The sequence below is a fragment of the Rousettus aegyptiacus genome, unplaced genomic scaffold, assembly GCF_014176215.1.
Source record: "Rousettus aegyptiacus isolate mRouAeg1 unplaced genomic scaffold, mRouAeg1.p scaffold_m13_p_2, whole genome shotgun sequence".
NCBI lineage: Eukaryota > Metazoa > Chordata > Mammalia > Chiroptera > Pteropodidae > Rousettus > Rousettus aegyptiacus.
In genome coordinates, this window is record NW_023416295.1 from 40,673,177 (window position 1) to 40,695,026 (window position 21,850).

A 21,850-nucleotide genomic window follows, 5' to 3' on the forward strand; every position below is an offset into this window, starting at 1 on the left:
TTTGATGTCAGATAAATTGGCTCACCTATTATAAAGTGAATCTCTCCTGATTAATATTTGATTAAACAACAACAAAAATAACCTCTTAGAACTATCAACAGCTTTCTGGATTCCATTTTTCTTAGCAAGATAATGAGCATAGCACATTGTTTAGCACATTTTTAATTGGATGAATATCAGATATACAATGTTTTTCTATCACTGCTGCCTTGTGTGCTAAGACTTTGATTATATCCTAGAATTATCACACAAAAATCTCCTCGTATTTATCACATACTCCTACACACAAAAATAATTGCTATGACTTCACTATATATATATACACAAAACTTTTCATGTGTTCACCTGAAGTCACAAAGTACTTACTGTGGTTGAAAGATTCTGCTTTTGACTATGGTTCTTTTTTAAATAGATGTTTTTAGAGGAAAATTTGAGTAGATTTTTTGTTTCACTAATAAGTCCTAAGCAGTTATAGAATGCCCAGTCTATGCAGTTCTGTAAGAAGAGAAAAAGGAAACAAGATGTGGTCCTTGCCCTCCAGAAGTTTCTAAGTTGGTTCTAGTGACAAAACTGACAATGTAAAAAAAAAAAAAAAAAAGTACCATTTACACAGCAAAATACAAATAAATATAATGCAGAATCATTAAGTGATGAGAAAATAATTGGTAAAGGGGTTCTTAGTAAAGTGTTCTGTCATCAGAGGGAAGTAGGTTAGTCAGGAAAGGCAGCTTAAACATTCATCAGTACTTGAAGGGTCACAAAATACCCCAAGTGAATGATTTTTAACACTCATCTATTCAACAAATGATTACACACATACTATGTGTTTGATTCTGTTAGATGTCTGTGGTCCTTCTTGTTCCACCTAGTCTTTTATTTTGGATACATATCCATTGTGCAGAATCATTATCCTGGTTCATGATATTACCACCAACTCATTCAGAGGCCACAATTGGGTTCTTTCCAGTTTGCAACTATTATAAATCCATGTTCATGTTTCCTGGTACACATGACCATATATATCTACGAGACTGGAATTGCTGAATCAAATGGTATAGAAATGTTCTAATTGACAAGATAACACTATGTTATTTTTTAAAGTCATTGAATCCATTTATATTCCTGCCAGCACTAAATAAAAATTCCAGTTTATCCACATCCTAACACTCGGTATCGTTAGACTGCTTAATTTTTTTCCAGTTTATTGTATGTAAAATTATATCTTACTGTGGTCTTGTTTTCCTAATTAAAGTTAGGTTTAAGCATGTCTTCATATATTTTGTAGTAACATATGTTTTTTCTTTCTCCATTTTTGACTCTGTTACTATCCTTAACATTACAGATACGCATAAAGATAGTAGAATATCACACAAGATTCTAGCAAGTCAACAAAATGTGGAGGATCACTTAAGAGCTAAAAGTCTCTCATATCCCTTGCTTCTTGAGGGATATGTGAGAAAACGCTTGCCCTATGTCCTAATGATTAAAGGAAATATTAACCTAACCCCTAGCTATTACTCACCTTATGTAATATGAGGCAGGTTTGCATCAGAATTCCTGATTTTCATAGACTTTCCCAAATCTCATCTCATTCCCAAAGCTTATAGAATTCAAATCAGATCAAAAGAAGAACATCTGGACAGGAAAGGCCCGTTTCACACAGAATGACTGAGAGAAGACCTTTAAAACTGGAAGGCTTATAAGTTCTGGTCATAGTCTGAAGACTAGTTGACTATCCAGGAACAACACAGACTCTCTGGTCATCCTGAAACCACTCCCAATGACCAATTAGGGATGGCCTGTACTATAACACTGCAGAAAATCACTTCAAACAAAAGTAGAATTGGAATATACATTAGAGGCAGAGAGGAAAGGAACATTTGCTTTGGGCACATGGCAGAATACCAATTACTGTCCCACTCTTCCAATTTTTTAATTTTCAAATGTGAACGATAGAAAGATAATGATTGCACAAAAATTTTTGCTTCATAGGGTGCCTGACAATTATTGAAAAGCACAATAAAATACTGGAGACACTGTAGAGCTTAAAGACAAACCGAAAGTAATTTATTAAATTAAAAATTATTACAAAATAGTTTTACCAACAAACAAAACAGAAAAAGACTCACAGACAGAGAGAAAAACTGACAGTTGCCAGATGGGAAGGAGTTTAGGAGGCTGGGTGAAAAAAATGAAGGGATTAAGAAATACAAATAGGTGATCACAAAATAGTCACAGGGATATAAAGTACAGCATAGGGAACATGGTCAATAATATTGTAATAACTATGTAGAATGCCAAGTGGGTACTGGACTAGTTGGGGGGCCACTTCATAAATTATATAAATGTCTAACCCCTAAACCGTATACCTGAAACTAATATGATATTGAATGCTAACTGAAATTGAAAAATAAAAATTAAAAAAATGTTTTAAAAAGAATGAGAATAAAAGTAAAATTATCATCGCTCATATCTTTTAAAGTAAAAATACTGTTAATTTGAATAAATTCTTCTAAGTTAAAAAAAAATGTTTTTAAAGAATGGAAAAAAAATGCTGACATATTCAAGCCACAGTCAGAATCTCTGAACTTTCTAAGACTGTAGTTTCTTTCCTCAGATGATGGCTTCAGAATCCAGTTTCCAAACTGGAAGAGATGGGATAAATCTCAATTGTAATGGTCTTCATTTGCATTTGTAGACTGTTGTCTCGGTCCATTCTGGCTGCTATAACAAAGGACCACAAATGGGATAACGTATAAACCATAAAAATTTATTTTTCACAGTCTAGAGGCTGGGAAGTCCAAAATCAAGATGCTAGCATGGTTGTGTTCTGGTGAAGGCCTGCTTCCTCATCGTCTGTTTTCTCTGAGTGTCCTTATAAGTTGGAAGGGCCAGAGAGCTCTCCGGAGCCACTGGTCTAAGGTACTAATCCCATTCGTAGAGCTCCACCTCTCAAAGGCCCCACCTACTAATACCATCACATTGTGCATTAGGATTTCAACATAAGAATTATGGGGTGACAGATTTAGGTGATAGCAATTACATTTCTAGTATATTTTCTTCTTCAACATTCTAATGTATTGGAAATAGGCAGGTTTTTAAATTTTCATTTTTAACAGTGGACAAAATGAGTTAAAGAAATGAGGCAACTTTTGGAAAGCTCCAAGGGGATTAGCCCCACAAACCAATAAGTCACAGCTCCTAAATCTTACTGTGTCCTGATTGGGGAAACCACGTTCTGCTTTTCTCATGATAAACAGGTTAGAAAAAAACTATAAAATTTCAGTATTACATCAATTCAAAAAAAAAAAAAAAAAGGTTAATATCATCTAATCTTGGAAGCTCAGCAGGGTCCGGCCTGGTTAGTACTAGGATGGGAGGCCATCTCGGAAGACTGGGTGCTGAAAGTGTTAAAAAAAAAAAAGGTTAAAAAATGTGCCATGTGATCAGCTATTTTAATTCTGTATATAAGGAATTTTTGAAAGGCTTATAAATCCAGTTACTAGCCACCTCGTCTCCTTTTTGTGTGTCCTTATAAAATTTGCCAGATGTCGCAACTGTCACACCTACTTGTTAAATTGGAGAAATTCTTGAACCACAGTAAGCAGATGCTAGAACAGATGGAAAGTTTCTTTTTGGGCTAAGAAAAAGAAATTTCTAATTAAGAAATGCCTGGACACTATTTTATCTCCCTTCTAGTTGACTGAACTATGAGATTTCCTTATGTCACAGTTTAGAATTAAAAAAAGAAAAAAAAACTTTCCATTTCTCTCAATATTCTTTATTTCTTCATGCATCCATAAATATTAGCTAAAATCTATTCATTTTATGCACTCCTTATATAATTGCTCTATGGTGCTTTAAAAAAATTGAAAATGAATTATTTTTATGTAATGGTTATATTTAACACCTTCATCCTTATTCATCTTGTCTCAAGTTTGCCTCTTAGATTTTCACTCTATTCACTTAAAACTTGAAACAGTATCTATTATGTGCCTAACACTCATTTCTTCAGTATGTTATGCCCTATAAGCCCAAAAAGAAGCATTACAATGCAAGATAAAATAGATCCTTTGGGCCAGTATGGAAGCCGTTGCCGGCTTTCCTACCAACTGTCATCCCGGGCCTCCAAGTGCAATCTCCAACCAATAATTACCTTCTTTCATACCTTTCTGGGGAAAACATTAAGCCAATTCACTCTGAGCCATCCCCCTGTCAGCTGCTTCTCTGACAAGCACTCCCACCAGGCCCTGGGTCTTCTTTTGAGCCCTTTCCATGCTTCACTGTGGCCACCACACCAAGCTCTTTACTCCCCCAAATTGCCACTAATTTGAGGACATGCAGAACAGCCATCATTAAAGGTCTGTGGCAGGAAAGAAAGATGTATAGCAGCTTACAGCCTAACAGGTATCTTGAGATAAAATATCAATCCTATTCATTAAATGTCCTCAGTCATTTAAATATGCTTGTTTTTTAGTGCAGTTTTAGGTTCACAGTAAAATTGAGCAGATTGTACAGACAGTTCCCTTACACTCCCTGCTCCCCCACGCACACAATCTCTCCCACAATCAACATCCAGCACCACAGTGGTATATTTGTCAAAATCGATGAACCTACATTGAAACATCACTATCATCCAAAATGTATAGTGTACATTAGGGTTCACTCTTGGCGTTGTACATCTTACGGGTTCAAAAAAAAAAAGTATAATGACAGGTATGCACTATTGCGGTATCATCTAGAATAGCTTCACTGCCTTAAAAATCCTTTGTGTTCTGCCTGTTCGTCTCTCCGTCTCCCTGCTCTCCCGCGACCGCTGATCTTTTTATTGTCTCGATCGTTTGGCTCTTCCAAAATGTTATGTAATTGCAACCATACAGTATGTCGTCTTTTCAGTTTGCTTTCTTTCACTTAGTAATATGAATTTCAGGTTCCGCCATGTCTTTTCATGGCTTGATAGCTCATTTCTTTTTAGCACTGAAGAGTATTCCATCCTCTGGATGTACCACAGTTTATCCATTTACATACTAAAGGACTTCTTGGTTCCTTCCAGGTACAAGCCCATTATGAATAAACCTGCTGTAACCATCCTTGCAAAGGCTTTTGTGTGGATATAATTTTTTCAGTTCATTGACACAAATACCAAGGAGCACAACTCCTAGATCATATGGTAAGAGTGTTTAGAAATTGTAAGAAATTGTCAAACTGTCTTCCTTCCAAATAGCTATACCATTTTGCATTCCCGCCAGCAATAAATGAGCTCCTCTTGTTCCATATCCTCCCCAGGATTTGCTGTTGTTAATGTTTTGAATTTTGGCCATTCTCATATGTGTAGTAGTATCTCATTGTTGTTTTAATTTGCAGTTCTCTAATGACATATGATGTTGAACATCCTTTTATATGCTTATTTGCCATCTGCATACCTTCTTTCTGTTTCCGGTTTAAGACAAAATTTATTTTTAAAGGCTTATACTAAGATATAATCTTGAAATATGTAACCTAGCAAATTTTGAATTACATCAATATTTTCTTTAGTTTGTTAATATGTCAAATTACATTGATTTTTAAATGTTGAAATTGCATTCCTGAGATAAACTCCACTTGATTATGATGTATTATCATTTTTACATATTTCAAGGCTAAATCTGCTAATTTTTTGCTGGGAATTTTTATATTATATGTTTACGAGAGATACTGGTCTCTAGTTTTCTTGTAAGATCTTTATTTAATTTTGGTATCAGAGTAATGCTGGCCTCATAAAACAAGTTGAGAAGTATTCCCTCCTCTTTTATTTTCTGAAAGAGACTGTGTAGAATTGGTATTAAGTATGTGGCAAATTTGTTGGTGAAATCATCTGACTGAAGTTTTCCTCAGGAGAAATTTTTATTTTATACAAATTCAATTTATTCAGTAGATACAGGACTATTTCAGGTCACCCGTTTTTTCTTTCTTATTTATTTATTTATTTATTTACATGTTTACTTATTTATATTACTTTCAGGTATACAGTATAATGGTTAGACATTTATATAATTTATAAAGTGATCCCCCTGATTACTCCAGCACCCATCTGGCACTGCACACAGTTATTACAATAATATTCACTATGTTCTCTATGCTGTACTCTACATCCTTATGACTATTTTATAGCTACTAATTTGTACTTCTTAATCCTATTACCTTTTTCACCCAGCCACTCAACTCCTCTCCCTTTTGGAAACTATCAGTTTGTTCTCTGTACCTGTGTATCTTCTTTGGTGGGGTATCTGTTCAGGTCTATTGCCTATTTTGTTAGTAAGGCTTTTTTCTTATTGTTGAGCTCTAAAAGTCCTATTTTGTTAGTAAGGCTTTTTTCTTATTGTTGAGCTTTAAAAGTTCTTCATGTATTTTAGATAATAGTACTTTATCAGATGTACCTTTTGCAAATATTTTTCTCCAGTTTGTATCTTGTCTTCTCATTCTCTTGATATATATATATACACATACATACATATACATATATATATATTTTTTTTTTTTTTTTGCAGAGCAGAAGTCTTTAATTTTAATGAAGTCCAGTTTATCAATTATTTCTTTCATGGGTAATGCCTTTGGTATCATATATAAAAAGTCATATCGTATCTAAATGACACCCAAGGTCATTTAGATATTCCCCTATGTTATCTTCTAGAAATTTTACAGTTTTGCATTTGACATTTTGTTCTAGGATCCATTTTGAGTTAATTTTTGTGAAGAATGTAAGGTCTGTGTCTAGATTCACGTTGTAAATCAGGTTGCATGTAGATGTCCAGCTGTTCTAGCACTCTCAGTCATTTTCTCATTGACTGAATCTCCAGCTTCCCTGAGCTTCCAAAATTCCTGTTTATTTTTTATTGTGAATTAGTTTTCCTAGTCTTCATCTCCTTAATTTTCCCAGAGGCCTCATTTTTATAATCGAACTCACTAATTAAGTTGCATCTAAATAAGCTAGATGCTCATTCATTGCATGTACCTCTAGTAGAGTATGCTAGGGAACATCTGGGTGGAACAAAGGTGGTCTGTGATTTTACCATAGTTTTAGTCCAACTACAGATAAAATAGACCCAACACTATCATGTAAAAAGAAGTAATAAATTATTGTGCTGGACATATTTCTAACTTTCATCATGTGATTTTTTTATCATTCTTTTGTTTTTTGATATTTTATGAAATAAAACAAACAAACAAAGTCTCGATAACTAAACCCTGGCTGAAAAATTTAAGAGACGAGATTACTTACTGTGTTATATATACGGTCTCTATATTACACACTTAAGTACCTGTTTGCTAATATTTAATAAACCTTCTTAATTATCAAATTTCAAATTTTTACTCTTCTATTCTGATCCTGGCAATTCTTAGCATCTTGTTTTCTAAGATGTATTTTAAATAAGTCAACATGTTGTAGATAACTGCTTAATAAGTAAATAAAACACCTTCTCATCTACTTTCCAACTTCATGAAAGCATTTTAAAGAACAATTACTAAATTTCTTATACCATGTAAGAAAAGATTTGAAGGCCAATTACTAAAATTTATTTGCAAGGTATAATAGAAATGTTTCTTAAGAAATTATGTATCATCCTCGCTGAGATATGACATATATAAGAAAAAATAAAGTAGAAAGAGAGAGTAATAAATGACTGCCACAATATAAGTGAACCCTCAGAAATGTGAGGAAGCATTAAAATAAAGGGGCTATATAAAGAATTGAAGAGTATACAATGACAGTTTTCTTGGAATTCTAACTGCATCAGGACACATTCATTTTGGGTAAATGAACTTTCTCTAATATTTCTTAGAGCCTTTAAACATCTATAAAAATATGCCTTAATTAATTTTGAAAAGTTAGGAATATTTCACAGATACTAACACCTAATAAAATAGGAATAATCATTACTATTCATTTTTGCTGCATCATCACTTGTACTAAAACTATTAGATAAATATGTAAAGAGACATTCCTCATATTCCTTAAGTTTGTTTGGTACCTGCCTTCTGTAACAGCAGGTAAACAGAAACATGGAGAAACTAAATAGATTTTTAGAGATAAGAGAAGGCTAAAGGTACAAAGGCAGTCATTATAAACTATTTTGTCTAGAAACTATCTCCTTTTCACCAAGCTTCTTAAGACGAAAAGATTTTTTAATTAAAAAAAAAAGCAAATGTCTAAAATTCAATGATGAGGATAACATATAAATGTCAACACATTATTTTTCTCTGACAATGTAAGTAATAAATTCCTGAGGCTCTATAAGACTGGTTCTAAATTAAGATTTAGTACCAAAATAAAAGATTTAAAAAATAAAACTTTAACCTCATTAAATAATTAAGCTCTATATATTTACCTCTTTTCCCTTTAAATTCTATTTAATTTGATATATAGTTTGCAGGTTTTCTGCTGTTTTTCAATAATGCCTTTCATTGTTTTCCCAATTAAAAGGCATAATGATCCCACTAATTCTTTCTAAATTTAAGTTTTATGGTAAAACTGCCATCTCTTTATGTTCATTGCTTTTCTTCAGAAAACAAGTTTGAAAGTTAAATACTTCCATTACAAGCTCACAAAATAAGATTACTTTTTAAGCTTATGTCCAATGCTACGTTTGGGGCCTCTCTTGCAAATGTGTGATTACATTTTCATGCACCTGAAGGAGTAAAAATTTCTCCTCCAAATTATTTTGTATCCCAACAAATAAATAGACCTTGGTGTGTGAAAACAAAAGTTCGCCAAGGTTTAAGGAGATTGTCCTATTCGAAACATTGGCTGCTTTAATTTGAAATTAGTGTCTCCATTTTTACCCACTGCAAACAAAGGTTTCCTAGGTTTTTAGTAGCAACAGCGAGAAACAATTAAAGATTGTTGAGTAGCTTTCCAAATCATCAGCCCAGCTGAAGAACTGGCCATTGATAGCTGGACTGATGGAATATTAGGAGTCGTCAAAGAAAGCCCATAAGAGCCACATGCAGTGACATACCAACACTTTTGATGTGCCCATCAGAAACTCCCACAGCTGATGGCATATTCACACAGCCGTAGGTTATAAATGAATGAGCGAGCTCTCTTTAGGGTCATTCACTATCATAATAACATTAACTAAAACCTGCTGGTGGTAAAGAAACTTGTCAGGAACAATATATCACTGTTTGTTTTTTTTTTTCTTTTTTTTTATGGCTGACATAAGCTATAGAGAGTTCTATCTTTTCTTTTGTGTGTTTTAAGAAATTAATTTTATGTCTGAGTTATATAGCAATCTCCCGAAGCTAATAAATTTTTTAAACTTAACTTGTATAGCTCTTAAAATTCTAAAATATGCCTTTATTAAATCAATAAATTTTAATATGACTTTGACACACACCCAAACAAACAAACAAAACCAAAACAATCCAGAAAGAGAGTCTCTATATAATATCTTGACTACTTCGATTGAATAATCAAGTGAATGTATAATTTACAACCAACATGAATGTTTTGCAATACCATTCTGGGTAGCCAAGGCTCCATTTGAAATGAAGATATAGGGGCAGGTATATGTCTCTACAAATTATTTTCTAATGTTACTGATAACAGGTTAAAAATATATGACTTATTAGTAAAACTCAACAATTAAAAGTAACTTTAAGATAAATGCAATCCACAACTATCATTCTATAATGGAGAAACCAGGTTCCTTTCTCATTTGAATTTCAAGTACGCCAATATTCAGAAAAATGTTATGATAAAATAAGGACCACATAGCACAGTCTAAAAATAATCAAGGACTCCCTCTATTGTTCCTTCAACAAACACATAGTAAGCACTTGTTACATGTGTAGAAGCCTGAGGTCCCAAAGATTAATAATTGTGGTTCAGCTGAAGAGCTTCTGTTTCTGCACATGGCTAAGAGAAATGAAGTGTTAAGCCAAATGTCCTGACTTCAAGCCAATAAGGGACTGCCAAAGAGTTACTCATAGCTCATTGTAAGATAATGATCAGATTTTTCTCCTATGTGTAGATGCCTCACTCAATGAGGTAACTATTATTGAATTAAGAAAAGCACTTGATCAAAAAATCTATTAAAAGAAAGAGGAAGTTTTCAAGTTTCCCTTTTCAATTGCTCTCTATAAATGAAAACACTTGAATCAGGACCAATTCTAGAAAAGTGTTACTTTGACGCAATACTATCCTTTGTCTTTACCACACACAGTTGTCCTTCTTTACTCACAGAAAACAGCGTGTGGAATTCATTTAGGCAAGGAGTTTTGAGTTAGGGGCAGGTTTAGCTGCTGACAATCTGATAAGCAAATGTCTGAGAATGACATTGTACCTGCTGCTTGTTGGAGACTCACCAACCCCTGAACACCCCACTGATTCCTCTCTATCACTTGATTTTTTCTGTTTTCAAATTTCTGGCCTGTTTTGTATGATGAGATGGTCAGTCAGGTGCAGCCACCAGAGGAGAAACTCAGGAAAACGAAGTATATTATACTCACAAGTCCTAGAAACAGGAGGCACAGCCATGTAGGGCCACATGGGAAAAGCCCTGGGTGGTGAGGAGGCAGAAAACAGGAGCCAGGGCAGTTTCAGCCTCAGTCTTTATTGGGGTTTCTGTGGGAAAAGCAAACCAGAGCAAGTAAATCATTTAGGATTACCTAGTTTGAAAAATTGCTGTGGGCTTTAAGTTATTTCTCTACTTGTCTAGTACCTGGCCCTAGGATGATTAAGGCACAGGTATATTGCTCCTGGGGTGTACAGGCCAGATGGAGAAGGTGTAGCTCTGGACTGGTTGGTTTGCATATCAAAGGCATGCTCTGGCTGGGCCCTTTGCTATCTCTAAGAATTAGCTAGCTCCAGGAGGGGCAGTTTCTCCCCTAGCCAGATGTTTTTTTAGGATGTCAAAACATAATATTCAGAAAAACACACATACGCAACACATGGCCTTAAAATGAACCCAATTAAATAAATTAGACAAAGAAATCCTTGCATTAATTAATCTTTACACAGAAATAGCCAAGTTCTCAGTAGGAGTCAGCTATGATTTTACCTCATAGCATTTATTTTATGTCTTGAAAGGTATTATGTTATAGAGCAGTTTCTTACATTTTGGAGTTATTATTAGTTATCTGTCTATAAATATATATGAAATAAATATCAGGAGATACTGTCTCTAGAGAGAATACATACACATTCTTACTGTGTATAATATATAATTTTTTTGGCCTGAGGTAAATAAAAACTATCAATAGATTTTTTAATCGGATTTTTGCCTATAATAGACATAGAGTGAACTATTTAGTCGATACCAAGACACAATTTTTCTTTTAACAATTCTCCATACAGAAAATAACTTGTAACAATGTATATACTTTTGTACCCCCTATCCCACAAATAATTTGTTTTTGGAATCATGAGATTTAGAAACATGAAAACGATATTTGGAGATACATATATACACACATTTTTATAAATATATGACATCATCTTTCCATATGTGTGAACATGTTTGTGTCTAAAGTTGTTTGCGAAGAAAGATATAGATACATTTTACCATAAAAATTAAAAGATATTTAAAGAAAACGACAAGACTAGCCACAAAATGGGAGAAGCTACTTACAACACATAGAACTGAAATTAATAATATCAAAAATATATAAAAAGTCATACGGATCAATAAAATTTAAAAAAATTGAAAAATATGGAAAATAAAGGAATAACTATTTCATATAAAAGAAATACATTTGGACAAAAAACAGATAAAGTTAATAAATATGAAAAATCTTGACAGTGCATATCAGATTATAATGCAATAACATTCTTCAAAATTTGTGGCAAAAACTAAGAAATCTGACAACGCCAAGTGTTAAGAGTAAAACTGTCTCACAGGTTTTTTGAAAATAATTTGTAATTGTCAATCTTATAGATTTGAACATAGTAAAACCTATGGCCAGCAATTGTCTTCCAAGAGACATATGCAAGGTAATATTTACATGTGTGAACCAAAGACCCACATCAGAGAGTTCCTATATCACAGTTCGGAACAGAAAAAGCTTTGGAAATTTCAAATACACATTCACAGGAAAATGGATAAATTTGGTATTCATTCACCATACATTATAAAACAGCAAAAAATTAATGAATTACAGATATAATGACATGGATGAATTTAGTAACAATATTGAATAAAAAAGGTAAAACTAAACAAAATATCTCTTTAGATATATGCATATCTTATATATATGTGATGTATATATGCTGTATGTATATAATGTATTATGTTACATGCTACATATGTATTAAGTATGTTATGTATTATATACATGTGATGTATATTATATATGCTATATGTATATTTGATGTATTATGTTATATATATGAATAGTTTATACATATGAAATAAAACTATTTTTAAAAGAAATAATAAATACAAAATTGGGGTTATCATTCACCTCCGAGGGGAGAAAGGGGGGTCAGAAAAGAATGTATAGATAAATTTAATATAAATGTTCTCAGGTTAGGTCGTAGGGTCCAGGGCATTTTTATATTATTAAGACAAATAACTAAAAAAGGGTCATTCTTATTCAAATGATGATAGTGTATTCTGGACCAAGAATTATAATTAGTCTAATTCCAGGCATCTGAGGTCCAGAAAAGATGGTAGGTCCCTTTAAAGGATTAGTGGTGACTGGGTTATTTGCTTTTACAGGCTTTCCTTGTTGTATTTTGTGTTGTACTTGGTATCTTATGAGAGTCATTCCATGTGTCATTACCTCTTCTTTTATAATAAATGTCAAAAGATAAAATTTTACAGAATAGACCTGCATTTCCTTTCACGTTTTACAAAACCTGCTATGATGATTGTTGCTTAATAGGCAATAGACACTATTGCTGACATCGAGGAACTTTATAAGATCGTATAAATAATAGATTTATTTTAAAAAATAAAACTAGAGAAGCCTATTTGCTTTTTTTCTTCTTGCCAATCACCTTTATTTTACAGATAATTAGCTGCTACCCATGCCATGTGCTCCATGTCCTAGTGATAAGTACTAATCTAGTAGAGTAGAATAAAGTCTATTGTCAAATTTTAAAATATAAATATATATTTCCATTTGCAAATTTAATCATTGAGAAAATATATGGCACAAAATGGTTTTTAAAGACTCAAGAAAAAGAGCTTTTAAAATTAATTGTTAATCTAATTATTACTACCTGCATTTAGATTAAAATGTTGCAGAAAAGCACAGCTTTAGGTACATTATGCTTTGCATTTGATAATTTTAAGTTTAAAATTAAAAATTGCTATTATGATCAAATTCCTGGAAATTGAACAGAGCGTATATAATTTAGAGGTGCAGTAAATGTCAATGAAATATCATGGGCAGACTGATAAAAATAAAAACATAAAATTAGACAACCTACCTACGAAACCTACAAAAACTGTTCATAAATACGTAGCTAATTATTCGCTCTACATGGTAATTCCAGAAATGAAAGAGCAGAAATGTTCTCCCCTCCAGAACTTTAAGAAAGCAATGACAGCAGACGTGGCATTTGATCATAATCTCCTAACTGGTGATCTCAAGAAGTTCAGCTGAGGAGCAAGTGCGCGTCTGTTTCCTCACATGGTTGCTTCTGTAGCCATGCTTCACGACTCATCTGTTTTTAGCCAGAAAGTTTTCTAGTTCAGGAGGAGCTGGGAATGAGGTATAACGAATAGGAAAAAGGGCAAAGACCTATATGCCATTCATTTATGCAATAAACATTTATTCTGTGTCTTCTACATGCAATATACTGTGCTGGATGCTTGAGAGCCATGCTGAACGAAAATGGCAAGGCTCTGTCCTCATGTGGCTCACAGTCCTTTGGCAGATGCAGCCAAGTGCACGGAGAACCGGATTGCAGAGTAGTATATGTCATGATAGGAGAAGCACAAATGCTACAGTGCCTACAGCAGTTCTGGGCCACACGCACATCCCCAAGTCAAAGTGTTCTTGTATAAGAGTAAACCAATGTCTATACATTAGGATCACCTAGGATCTTTTTAAAACTACAAAATAAGGGCCACACTCCAGATCTCTGGAGATGGGACATGGGCACCTTAATGAATTTAACTTGTATTTATGCTCCCCAGATGATACCAAAGTGTAGACAAGTTTGGGAACCACTTGTCTAGAAACAGGAAAATAACAGGGAACTGAAATTGCTCTCTTCATAATAGACCTGGTGTAATCTTCAGGCTACAAACTCAGATGTATTTTAAAAGTCTATAGTTTTCTATAAATGAACTTTAATTTCTCTTTTAAGCTCCCAATTCCACCAGTGGCTGAAGTTTGCTCTCAGTCAATTCACAGTTTCTTTCCCTTCTTCCCTGTTATTTCTTCACTGGGACTGGGGGTGAGAAGAGTTATAGAGCACCAAGGTAGAAGAAAGGGATTAGCAGTCATGATCATCCATCTAATCTCTAGATGATATCACCTCGTTGGCACCACTAAGTCTCCTCACCACATGGCTTCTCCAGTCAGTTCTGAGATCCCTAGCGCAGCTGCCTTAGCCCATCCATAGTGCCTCTCAGGTCCCCAGGCCCTCTGCTCACAGCCTCCCTGCTCCTGGACACAAAGGCAGACAGTCTGCTCCACCCCCATATCACACTGAAGTTCAAGAGGCCGAGGTAACCTTTAAAAACAGTGTAGAAAGGAATTATTGAGAATGAAAAATACTTTTCAATAATCTATCAAAATTATTTTTTATTATTAATCATGATATTTATTTCTCATCACCAACTAATTATGAAAAGGAATTTTTACGTTTGTTAAAATTTGCTTGGCTTGTATTATCAGTATTATCTTCAACTCTCTGCTTCTTTCCTGAAATCTTTTTAAGCTGCTTATACATTTTGTAAGGGTTAATTTTTCTTAATTATAAAATATAATCCACAAGCCTACTTAACTAAAGGCACAAAACTTCAATACTGTGCAACATATTTAAAGCTAACAAGCTAGGAGGATGGTCTTGTTTGCATCTCCCCTTCAGAGAAGTCCCAGTATTTTCACAAGAAACCTACTGGACCACATGAAACTCAGGACTGATTGAGAAGGTGCCAGTGTCATTTTTTTTAAAGAGTAGACAGATATTTTATAAATACAAGTTAAACTCATTTAAAGATGACTACTAGCCAGCATCTGTCTTGCAACATTTATTTAGTTTCTATATGAATCTCTGCTTTGCATACTCATCAGCAAATAGTAAACTACTGAAGAGCCTATATTTATGGTTCGTGAAATCTTTGTTGATTTATGATTTTATGATTTTTTCTTGATCCTTACAAAGCTAAATACTTCAAAATATACCTATTTAGGTCCCATTATATCTCTAGATCATTTTCTATTAAAAGATGCAATAATCTACTAAAATCGCTTTTGTTAGGTTAAGAAATATTTAACATAAAATAGATTATCAGTTCAGCAAAGTTTTCATGAATGATGCTTAACATTAGTAAAAAGTATTTGTAGATTTAGAGAAACACTGGAAGGAAATAAGAAATCAAATTAATAATTACATATTAGGTGGTTGGGAAATAAGCATTTTTTTCTTTCAGATTCCCTTGAATCTTTTGATAATGATTATAATGCTGAATATTTTAATAGTCCCTTGATGTTTATTATGCCAGATATAAACAGAACTACAACTCTGCTCACTAGTTTTGAGCATGTCCTGGCTTGAGTAAAACTTCTTTCAATAAACTATCTTTAGCTAACCTATAACTAAAACTCACAACCTGGTTAGTCAGTATCACAAGAATTAGGATACCCCTAAGTATTATAAAGGAGTACTGCTTTCTACAAAAGCTTTTCTATATCTGAAAGTTGAGGGTCTAACTATTGTGGCAGGATTATTTTTAAAATGCAATATGGTGGTATAGGTATGTCAAAGCATTTATTATTCATCAGTAAAAGCGTGCTCAGGCTGAATGCTTTTAAATAAGCATGACTAAATTCCCAGTGACTCTGTGGTCATCTATTTGCTATGTGGCAGCCTGCCTGATTGCCTGTTATCTGATCAGATGCAGTTCAGAACTTGATGCGGTATACCAGAGAAAGTTCAGGCTTAGAATACTGACTCTGAAGATTGAGTAATACTACATGGTGTCTGAAAAAGGAATTAAAAGAGCTCTAAATGAGAACAAGAATGAGCAAAACTGTTGCCTTTTCATTAAGAAAGAAATAAGTATCATCTTGGCTAGGATCACCTTTCATTTTAACAGATGATCTTCCTGTACAGTGATGCTTTTCTTCCTTAAAGTAAACCGATTCTATGTCACATTCTGTGCCAGAAAAGTGAGTTCTTACAGACACGATGGAAATAATATCTGGGTTTTGTGAGGAAAAAGAGGATTGGATAGACCTACCTTCTTTTAATAAGAAGCAAATAGGCTGCAATTTCTAAAATGAAACAAAAATACCCAAATATAGAGATTTTTCTCCCTCTCTTTTGGAAAGTTCAAAATCAGACTTAATGAGCTTCAGCTCTATTTAGGTGCTATTTGCAAAGACTGTGAGGTTCCAGAGATGGTTTTACTTCATGCAACGTATAGTCACGTAGGACCATGTAAGTACAAACAGCTGATGTGCAAGGCAGAGTTAAGAAATGAGCCACAAAAGAGATGACTCAAAGTTTGTAGGAAAGATGTCTGGCTGAGAGGATGAGGAGAAGCTTCATGAAGGATGTGGAACATGAAGTAGACTGTAATGATAGGTAAGATTTCAATAGACTGGATATAAAGAAGGCTTTCTAAGGCATAGATAAGACTCTGAGAACAAAGGCAGAGAGGCAAGACTATGGAAGTAATGACGGGAGAGAGGTGCCTCTACAGGCACACCTCAGAGATATTGCAAGTTAGATCCCAGATCACCACAATAAAGTAACACAATAAAATGAGTTGTAGTCATTTTGCTATTAGAGGGTCTTGCCTTCAATTTGTAAAAAGCACAACATCTGTAAAGTGCAATGAAGTGAAACACAATAAAATGAGGCATGCCTATATAGAGGATTAAGAAAAACACATAATACACAGAGAGGACATTTTCAGACCATAAGCTGAATTTAGCCACCTGCTGACTTGTTTGGCCTGGCCAAAATTTAGGGTTTTTTTTTCTAACTAAAGGAAGAGTGTGCATGTGCGTATGTGTGTATATGTGTGTGCTCTATTTGAATTAGCTACCAAATATTCAAATATTGGGAGATCATACATAAAAATCTAAATTTTGGCTTCTCTTGAAAAAATCTAAATTCTGGTAGCAATGCTGGGCCTGCATTCCCACATACCAGGAATCAGTAAAGATGAGCAGATGTGGACCTCTGTAGATGGCCACAGTCAGTCCTATTGCCTCTGCAAATGTCAGATGCCATTTACTAATATGAGTATGCTGGCTTTTCATTTATTAATGCTGTTGTTTTATAGTAAAGACAAAAGTTTTTCTTAAACCTTGCTTCACATGTTTCTTAGATATCTGATGTATGCACATATTTGAGTTCTTGACTTCTACCATAAACACACACACACACACAATGAACACCAGCTGGAAGCATTTGGTCTTCATTTGGGAAAACAGAGGTGGAAAAAACACTTAAATGGTCAACTCATCATTCCAATAAGAGGTAACCAGGGTTAGATTTCGGTGGCAAGAGAAACAACAGAAAAAGACACGTGTCAGAGATACTGCAGAGATAGAACCAGGCAAGTTACTGAATTAGAAGAACAAGAGAGACAAGCAAATGAAAATGACACTGAGATGTCAGACCAGGGTAGAAAGATGGTTCTACTAGTAGAAATAGAAGTGAGTCACGTCTAGAGTTGTCGATGATTTGTCAGGGAGAGATTATCACTTACTTTGGAGTGTACTGAGTTTGTGCTGCCTGTTGAGCATCCTGGTGGAGAAATACATCTACAGGTGGAGCTGTTCCTAAAAGCCGCTAGAGCACAGCAGGCACAAGCATGGGCTCTGGAATCAGATAGAGCTTGGATTCCTCATCTATAAAGTGAGGGTAACATTAGCCCTACTTTCCTTGAAAAGTCTAACTGACCAAATGTGTAAGCAGGGACCGCTTAAAAAAATTGTTATGTATTTGAATTGAGAATTACAGACCAAAAGACCCAGGGACACAATATACCTGCTCTTAAACTCTTGGGTAGCCTCTCTCGCTTTTGTTTAGCCCTGTTTCTATGTAAATGACTACTAGTTTGTGTATCTCCAGTAATTTCTGATTTCATGATCCACCATTCAATAGAGAGGACTGGCGAGTCAGATAGGTCTGGACAGATAGATGGACAGACAGGCAGACAGGAGAGATGGTGTAATTATGTAGTACTGCTAAAAATTAAAAGAATTCTGTCACAAGATCTTATACTAGGTTAATTAATTTAAAGATGTAGCAGATTCCTGGCATTAACAAATGTAACATGTTTTCGATCTGTCACAAAAGTCAAGGATACATAGACAAAAGAGAAAATTGGCTAGTAAGTAAGCTTAGCTAAGTGTCGGCATTTATATAACATGTCTCTCTTGTCAAAAAAGAAGGAAAAAAGGAAAAAGAAAAGAAAGAAAAAGAATTATCCATTTCCAATCTCTCTTCCCCAAGATATTTAATCCCAGAGCTGGAAATCGAAGAGGCCAGTGAGAGCACTGGTTGATTGCAAGACTGGAATGTTCGATTCAGCTGTGACTTAATGCCTTAGAATGATGTGAACATTTCATACATAGAAGCAAGTAAAATCAATTAATGAATACTTTTCACTTATGCTGCAGTCAGAATAAAAATTATTTACTTGGCGAGAAAGAATATTGAAAGTTGAAAAGATTTTAAAATATGGTAAGTTGCACAAACATTTTTCTTATTAATTTAGGGATTCATGAGACATCATGTGTCAAGGGTGTATCATATTGGTTGGTTATGGATATGCCTTTTTATAGAGCCTATTAGAAAGAAAAACCTCTAGAAAGGCAACTGATCATTAGGCAGGGAGATAGGAATTTAAGTCTCAGTTTACCATTTAGCTACTTACTTTTGCACCTACCCATTTAAATAAGCCTTGGAAGTATGTCACTGAATCAGTCCACTCATCTCTTTGTCTTTTGTTTTGTTTTGTTTTTAATGCATTAGCAAAGGAGGCAGACAAATTGGACTAAATGACCTCTAGCACTGAGAACTTTCCAGGTCTGACAATTTATGACACTGTTTAAAAATGAATTCTGTAATATGTATTGTGTTAATGTCTCATTTTTTTAACACTTCTTTAAATTATGTGTTTGATATGAGTTTTTTTTAAAAAAAAGGCTCATACACCTTCACAGAGACCTTAATTTTTGCTGATGTCCCCCAGTACTAGGTTCTAAAATGACTGATAAAATGGAGCTATCAAGTAAAGGCAATTTTCTAAGGCTTCTCATTAGGGTAAGCCTAGAGACTGCTTCCTAAGAAAAAGATATGATTTTGAAAATTTCTAACTAGCCAAGATAATCACAAGGGACTTCTTTTAACGCTCCTTGCACACAGTCCAATGTAGGTCCTCAGCCTCCCACTAGTTTCTCAAAAGAGGCCAGCATCTCTCTGGATTTTATTGTTTTTGTCAGAATCCCTTATTCAAGCAAGAGGCACTGGTACACAGGGTCTCCAAACAAAATTCAAGAGTGCCTCAAATTAGGATATCATCTGTTTGTGTGATTTAGTTATAGTTCTTGACCAGATCTGTTAGAGGAAGGGTAGGTAGCACAGATTATGGGGTCCAGTCTCTAGCTTCCTCACATATATTTACATTCAGGTGAAACAGATCTAAATACAAAATAAAATCATCAGAACTGTTTTTCTTCATATGATCCTGATATACTGAAAACCAGTCTGTAGTTACAAAAAAAAAATTCCTCAGCAATACTTTTATAATAATTTTTATCATTTTTAAGTTGAAGAATTGAAAATGTATTTTGATTATATGACCTAAATTAGTTAAATTTTGACTAATTTTAGAATATACATTCATAGGGCAAAGCTCCATTCTTTGTGGCTTTCACTACAAAAATGTTCCACATCTGCAAATCTCCAAGCTAAAATCATTCAATATTAGACTCAGAAATCTGCTCTACTGGCTAGATCTGACTGCTAAAACAAAAATATGTTCAAAACACTAGCCACTTTATTGACATGAGATGGGCAAGGACCCTTTGGGGAGATTACGAAGCATGCCGAATAGATTTCAGGCAATTACGATCATAATAAGAAATATACATAGAACATCAAGAATTTACAGTCAGAGGTATATTCTTTCTGAGAACTTTATGGCAGTTACTTTCCACAATTTCTAATATTTCTTCCTTGAATAAAATATTTACGATGAAACTAAATAATCAAATTTACTCTTAACTTCTTTGCCTGGGTTAAACAATAATCATCAGAAATTTTAGAGAAGCACCTGAAAAATTCTGATGCTATTTACTAAATACTCCTATTAAGATCAGAGTCCTCTAATTTTAACAGTAATCAAACTAAACCATTTAGAAACACCCTCATTTCTCTTACTTGTGTAGCTTATTATATTCATTATCTCACTTCAATCGGATCTGGATGACTTACTTCTATTATAGTTAGAACCCATGTAAGAATGGTTCAATCATACCAATAAGTATTGGCCTGATTCTCCTATCTCTCTTCTCATGTAACTTCCACAAAGTCAAAATCCCTTTCAAAGTGCTTTAACCTTAAGAATTCATGTGCCGTCCATATGGGAGTAGGAGTACTTGTATATCTTTCAAGATGATTGTGTCTTTGTTGCTATTATTACCTTCTCAAAACAAACAGAACAAGCAGTGCATATCATGCCCATCTTTTTCAGAGAAGAAATCTCCAGAAAGTACGTAATGGTCCAACTGAAATATGTTCTAACAATAGTCTTTCCTGGTTTTTCAATTTACTACAGGTGGATAATCTCTAAAAAAAAAAAAAAAAAAAAAAAAAAAAAAAAAAAAAAAAAAACAGTGAACAGATTGAATCACTTTTAACAATTTGAATCTTGAATGAGTTCCAAAGTGCTTGGAGTCAAGCTGTTTTGCTTTTAACTAATACCTCAAATAAAGATTAAATGAATTTTTTTCAAAAATTGGCCCAAAGTACTGGAAAATTGTGTGCTTTAGAAAACCACATTCATTATAAAATGAACATTTAAACATTATAATTACACTGATATTTTAATTGATGTTGCCATAAATTATGGGACAGGGACTCTATTAAAACCTTTCTTTGGTATGCTGCAGTTCTCTAAAAGAAACATAATTCTAATAAATTAAGAAATTAAAACGTAATGAATATTTCATTATATAAATACTATAATGGGCTTTGAAAAGAAAGGCTGAAGACTTTCAGGACTGAATACAGTGTATGGTGTTCTCCAATCTTGTAACTGGATTTCAGATTTCTAGTTGAGTAAGAAGTCCATCGCCAGCATGACAAGGGTACTCTAATTTAGCACTAACAGCCATTTAAAGCTGAACTCATCATCACGTGAAACAAAGTCCAGGAAAGTAAAAGTATGCAATTGGGTTAACAAGATAGTTATACTCTATTAAATTATTATGAATCTAACAAATCAAAATATAAATCTTGACCAACTACCATGGGGTCTCTAATTGAGATTTGATTTCAATATACCTGAAAATGATCTCCCTGTTTAAAATAAGTACATTTTGATGTCTTCAAAATTTGCTTTGGCTTTCCACTGCTATTGAACACAGCCAAAGTTATCTCCTACTTCCTTGATTCAAATATAGCGAACATTAAGGAGAAAGATAGATTATTAATTCTGGACAT

General features: G+C 33.9%; 1 long non-coding RNA gene across 9 annotated transcripts in view; it reads right to left on the reverse strand.

The window, feature by feature from the left end:
• Nucleotides 1-21,850, reverse strand: part of LOC107520629 — a 232,097-nt gene that overhangs the window by 162,615 nt on the left and 47,632 nt on the right. For all 9 annotated transcript variants that reach the window (XR_004955992.1, XR_004955991.1, XR_004955995.1 and 6 more), the window contains one exon: nt 10,492-10,606. This is a non-coding gene — a long non-coding RNA (uncharacterized LOC107520629). The remainder of the gene's footprint in view (nt 1-10,491; nt 10,607-21,850) is intronic.